Here is a 7,006-nt window from a genome sequence, read left to right as displayed (position 1 = left end):
TGAGGATAACAGATGTGTATTGTTAGTGTATCTATTCTAATCATTTGAACTTAAATGCTGCTCTTGGGAGTGTATATTCAAGTGTGCATTAATGTTTTGAATACTTACCCTAGAAGAGATAAATTGGGCAAGTATTTTGTGCTCTGGTATTTTTTTACTGCATTGGACATTGAATATAGTAATTTGCGTTTAAGATACGCTTGAAGCCTTTTTGTGACCATGTTTCCCTTTGTAGCAATAAAAATGTTTTTTACAAAAACTCTCTCCCTGGATTAGCAATTTAAAATGAAATAGAATTCATCAATTAAATGAATATATAAAATCAGGATTTGCCTTAAATGTATGAGTTCAGCTTATAAGTGTTTTAAGATAATTGGAAGACTTGAATTAAAAAAATGTACTTCACTTTTTTTTAAGTATGATTAAAATATTTTAAAACATGTTTCAAATAGAAGTCAGTCTGTAACTGACCTTTCTATATTTGTTTTAATTCATTCCTTTTCTCTGTGCCTGTGTCAGATCTTGAAATCTTCTTGGAAATACATTTGAATACAAATAATTTTTCATAGTTTTATTAGTTGTTTTGTCATGCCTGTTTTTGGCTGAAGAAGCAAGAAGCAAACTATCACTTTTTTAAAAAGAATTATTTCTCTCTTGAATCTATCTCTCCTTTTTATAGCTTGTATGCTTCATACTTAAAATAAGATTGATAGATTATCTATTTTCAAATGACCATCTATGTCACTAAAAAAAGTAGTGCTCTTATTTGAATCTTTACTCTGGTCTCTTTTGAGAGGGGGACTCTTCAGTGAAATTATCTCTCAAAATTTTGAGGCATTGAATGGATGAACATATGGGTATATCAAGTAATTTTAAGTCATTAAGGGGATGAATGTATGGGCATTTGTAGAATTTCACAGATAATTTCTCTTTTTGCATACAACAAAGCTTTTAAAAATAGATTTTTGAGGTCAATTTGGGTTTATTGTTGTGGGCTAGATTTGCTTATCTTTAAGCTGGGAAAATCCAGTAGGCATTTATATCTGCTTGTAGGGATTTGGAGCCAAGCAAGAGAAGTTTAGTTGAAAGCGGGAGAAATTTAGATCCTATCTAGGAGTCTGTATTTACTTAAATAGGCTGCAGAGAGCCTTTGTGCTCAGGAGTTCAGATTTTAAAGCTAATAGGATTTGGTTGACCTTCCTGTTTCTCTTTTATTTTAAAATTTGGGGGAAGGGCTAAGGTAAAAGGAGAATAGATCCTTTTGAGATTAGAATTGCAGGCAGCCCTCTGTATTCCCAGGTTCCACATCCCCAGATTCAGCCAACTGCAGATCGAAAATATTCGGGAAAAAGAATTTCAGAAACTTCCTAAAAGCAAAACTTGAATTTGCCAACCACTGGCAACAATCTACATAGCATTTATATTTTATATAGCACTCACATTGTAATTAGGCATTAAAGTAATCTAGAGGATTTAAAGTGTAGGGAAGGATGTGCTTAGGTTATATGCAAATACTATGTCCATTTTATATAACGGACTTGAGCATCTGTGGATTTTGGTATCTGTGTGGGTCATAGAACCAGTTTTGGAACTAGTGGAGTGCTTTAAAAAAAAAAAAGTATCCCAAGTAATTTGATATGTGAAACTTTTGGAATTCTGTATAACAAGAATTTGTGTAACAGCTTCTAAGTAAATGTTTTAGAATGAGAGATGAAGACTATCTAAGTATTAATTTTTGTCAGAAATGTAAAAACCTTTATTCAGATTAGCTTATTTGCAGGGTATTAATAAAGTACTTTGTTATTGTACTTTATTCAGAGATTCAAATTTTATATATCTTATCAGATAATTCATAGATGGGCAGTTTAGTTTGCTGGCAGACTAATTTTTGTGATCCTTAGTGTTTATATTTTCAATATTTTTGTGATAAGGATTTATGTAATATCTGTAATACCCTTTCAACTTCTCTTACCCAAGTATTATTTGTTTTCTTTATGAAAAGGCTAAACATGTAGTTCTAATGACCAAAGAAATTTATATACAACACACACAGTTGTTTAAGCCAGAAGCCTAAGGACTATCCTGTAGTCTTCTCTTTTTATCACTGTCTACCTCCAATCTATAAGAAAGTCTATGTTTTCTACTTCCAAAATTTATCTGCCCACTCTTCTACCTCTGCTGCTACCAACCCCAGTTCAAGTCACCATCATCTCTTTCCTGAACTATTGAAATAGCTTATTAACTAATCTTGCTTCCACTCTTACCCTGCTAGGGTTCAGTTTTCCACACAGAAGTATAGTCTTTTAAAAATGTTAATTCAGATAACGTTAGTCTCCTGAGGTTTTTTTTTGGTTCCCGTACAGTCAGTCCAAACTCCTTATCGTGGCATTCAGGCCTGGTTTAGTTTTCCGACTTAATATCATGTCATTTTCCCCACTAGGTACGATGGCTTTTTATTGGTTTTTAATGAAACTCTTGCCTATCTCCAGACCTTTGCATTTTCTGTAACCTATACCTGTCAGCTTTCTTTAGCAGACACTTCATCCTTTCTAACATTTATGGGTACCATAAATGTTAGAAAAGGCTTTTCTGAGGAAAGAAGGATATTAGTTCTTAGATTTTTGTAAAAGAGTTTGGGACCATCTGTGTCCCAGATGTACTAGATCATATTCTTTGGTGATGGTATGTTTTTAACGAATATCCCAGGTGATTCTGATGATAGTGATCAGTGATTGCATTTGAGAATATTTATAGTGCCTTCAAACAAATTTAAGTGCCTGCAACTCTCATATCAAAGCAGGAGCTTTTGTCCTTTAATAAGCTGATATAAGTTTGGGAGAGACTCCATTATATTTTGCAAAAGCATTGGAATGACCTGTTATAGACTTCTGAGGAGTCAGAAAAGGGTCTTGTTTTTGTTCTTTCCCCTCTTACTGGATTATTTAATTCTTACAAGCATTTTGTAGTCATAGGAATAGTAGTTCTCCCATATAACAAGCTTTCTCTTGTTTCATTCCCCTACTTGAAATCCTTCATTGGCTTTCATTACCAGTTAGTATAATATTCAAATCCTTTTAGTGTGGCATCCGTGTTTTGTTTTGTTCCTTGTCTGCTTCTCCGGCCTTATATATCAGCCTTAACATATTTATATTAACTGCCTGTTCCCATAAACATTTTAATTTATGATCCTACTTCAGGAGACAGGAGTGGTTCTTAGAGTTGCCAAGACTATATTATAACATCTAGATATTATATTTGTATTTTATAATATCACACTATTATAAAATATACTCACATCTTATATTTTATAGTAGTATAATATATAATATATAATTATATAATATCCTTTCTAAGAATGAGATTGAGGTAAAAATAACAAAATATCTACAGAAATTTGTATCCCAAAAGTCACAGACATACATATAGATAAAAGAACTACAAAGGCAGTATTGGTAGTATTACATGTTAAAACATACTTGAGAATTCTATTTTTATTGACAGATTGTTTTTACTATAGAGATAGTATCAAGTTATCATGTTATTAGACTTAAATTCTTTAACATTTGCTTCACCTACCAAATTGTCCTTGCTTTGAATACAGACTTTTTTCTCTATATATGTAAAATATACATACCATAAAATTTACCATTTTAACCATTTTTGAGTGTACAATTCAGGGGCATTAATGACAAGCAAACTTTTTATTACAGTTTGCCATCCATTGTCATTATGCTGATGGACAGAAAATGGAGTAGTCATGCTGGCAGAAATGTTTCAGTCCATGGGGGACTTACAGTTCATGTTATAAATTAATAATTTGACTTTATTTGATAGTTATAGTTCCTACCCTGATAGCTGGATCTCTACTTGGCGTGCAAACAAAATCAGGGAGCCTGCAAGGCTGGGGGCAATTTTGGCTGTGGTGAATTCAGTCTGCGCTGCCACCATTTGAGGGCTCCTTGGAAGCAGTCATACTAGTCTCTTCCCACTTTTCTCTCTTGATGTTCCTAGTTATTGTTCATCTGTTTCCGTTAAAAAAATTTTTTTTAAGTTAGTATATTGGGGTAGAGGTGAGGCGGTGTTAATGGAGATGGGAGATGGTCTCCCTGGTGACTGGGAATATGGAAGGGAACTACAAGTAGCTTCGTTATTAGATGAATATAAAGTATGAATTTGGGTAGAGTTCCAGATCAAAATGCATACTGGATTTAAGTTACTGTCTTCTAAAGTTTTATTAAAATTACTGAAGATATACAATGATAAAAAATTATAATAAGATAAATCCATAAACACACTGGAAACACAACTAGGGTGCTGTGAGGCATTTCTAGAAGATATAAGGAACCAGATTTTGGTGAAAAGAAGAGAGCTACAGCCACATACAGATGACAGTTAAGGAATTACCTTTATTTTTAGAGGCAGCTGTGAGAGTGGGTGGCTATAGTATGACAAGACTTTTTTTTAAAAAAACATCTTTATTGGAGTATAATTGCTTTACAATGGTGTGTTAGTTTCTGCTTTATAACAAACTGAATCAGTTATACATATGTTCCCATATCTCTTCCCTCTTGCGTCTCCCTCCCTCCCACCCTCCCTATCCCACCCTTCCAGGTGGTCACAAAGCACCAGGCTGATCTCCTTGTGCTATGCGGCTGCTTCCCACTAGCTAGCTATTTTATGTTTGGTAGTGTATATATGTTCATGCCACTCTCTCACTTTGTCACAGCTTACCCTTCCCCCTCCCCATATCCTCAAGTCCATTCTCTACTAGGTCTGTGTCTTTATTCCCGTCTTGCCCCTAGGTTCTTCATGACTTTTTTTTCCCTTAGATTCCATATATATGTGTTAGCATACGGTATTTGTTTTTCTCTTTCTGACTTACTTCATTCTGTATGACAGACTCTAGGTCCATCCACCTCATTACAAATAACTCAATTTTGTCTCTCTTTATGGCTGAGTAATATTCCGTTGTATATATGTGCCCCATCTTCTTTATCCATTCATCTGTTGATGGACACTTAGGTTGTTTCCATCTCCGGGCTATTGTAAATAGAGCTGCATTGAACATTTTGGTACATGACTCTTTTTGAATGATGGTTTTCTCAGGGTATATGCCCAGTAATGGGATTGCTGGGTCGTATGGTAGTTCTATTTTTAGTTTTTTAAGGAACCTCCATACTGTTCTCCATAGTGGCTGTATCAATTTACATTCCCACCAACAGTGCAAGAGGGTTCCCTTTTCTCCACACCCTCTCCAGCATTTATTGTTTCTAGATTTTTTGATAATGGCCATTCTGACTGCTGTGAGATGATATCTCATTGTAGTTTTGATTTGTATTTCTCTAATGATTAATGATGTTGAGCATTCTTTCTTGTGTTTGTTGGCAATCTGTATATCTTCTTTGAAGAAATGTCTATTTAGGTCGTCTGCCCATTTTTGGATTGGGTTGTTTGTTTTTCTGATGTTGAGCTGCATGAGCTGCTTGCAAATTTTGGAGATTAATGCTTTGTCAGTTGCTTCATTTGCAAGTATTTATTCCCATTCTGAGGATTGTCTTTTCGTTTTGTTTATGGTTTCCTTTGCTGTGCAAAAAGCTTTTAAATTTCATTAGGTCCCATTTTTTAATTTTTATTTCCATTTCTCTAAGAGGTGGGTCAAAAAGGATCTTGCTGTGATTTATGTCATAGAGTGTTCTGCCTCTGTTTTCCTCTAAGAGTTTGATAGTGTCTGACCTTACATTTAGGTCTTTAATCAATTTTGAGTTTATTTTTGTGTGTGGTGTTAGGGAGTGTTCTAATTTCATTCTTTTACATGTAGCTGTCCAGTTTTCCCAGCACCACGTATTGAAGACACTGTCTTTTTTCCATTGTATATTTTTGCCTTCTTTATCAAAAATAAGGTGACCAGGGCTTCCCTGGTAGCGCAGTGGTTGAAGTCCGCCTGCCGATGCAGGGGACGCGGGTTCGTGCCCCGGTCCGGGAAGATCCCACATGCCGCAGAGCGGCTGGGCCCGTGAGCCGTGGCTGCTGAGCCTGTGCGTCCGGAGCCTGTGCTCCGCAATAGGAGAGGCCACAACAGTAAGAGGCCCACGTACCACAAAAAAACAAAACAAAAAAAAAAATAAAAAAAAAATAAGGTGACCATATGTGTATGGGTTTATCTCTGGGCTTTCTATCCTGTTCCATTGATCCATATTTCTGTTTTTGTGCCAGTACCATACTGTCTTGATTACTGTAGCTTTGTAGTATAGTCTGAAGTCAGGGAGCCTGATTCCTCCAGCTCCGTTTTTCTTTCTCAAGATTGCTTTGGCTATTCGGGGTCTTTTGTGTTTCCATACAAATTGTGAAATTTTTTGTTCTAGTTCTGTGAAAAATGCCAGTGGTAGTTTCATAGAGATTGCATTGAATCTGTAGATTGCTTTTGGGTAGTAGAGTCATTTTCACAATGTTGATTCTTCCAATACAAGAACATGGTATATCTCTCCATCTATTTGTATCATCTTTAATTTCTTTCATCAGTGTCTTATAATTTTCTGCATACAGGTCTTTTGTCTCCTTAGGTAGGTTTATTCCTAGATATTTTATTCTTTTTGTTGCAGTGGTAAATGGGAGTGTTTTCTTAATTTCACTTGCAGATTTTTCATCATTAGTGTATAGCAATGCCAGAGATTTCTGTGCATTAATTTTGTATCCTGCTACTTTACCGAATTCATTGATTAGCTCTAGTAGTTCTCTGGTAGCATCTTTAGGATTCTCTATGTATAGTATCATGTCATCTGCAAACAGTGACAGCTTTACTTCTTCTTTTCCAAGTTGGATTCCTTTTATTTCTTTTTCTTCTCTGATTGCTGTGGCTAGGACTTCCAAAACTATGTTGAATAATTGTGGTGAGAGTGGGCAACGTTGTCTTTTTCCTGATCTTAGTGGAAATGGTTTCAGTTTTCCACCATTGAGGACGATGTTGGCTGTGGGTTTGTCATATATGGACTTTATTATGTTGAGGAAA

Source organism: Grampus griseus (assembly GCF_964374135.1).
Source record: "Grampus griseus genome assembly, chromosome: 1".
Classification (NCBI taxonomy): domain Eukaryota; kingdom Metazoa; phylum Chordata; class Mammalia; order Artiodactyla; family Delphinidae; genus Grampus; species Grampus griseus.
The sequence above is the reverse complement of the archived record's forward strand: the minus strand, read 5'-3'. Positions refer to the sequence as shown.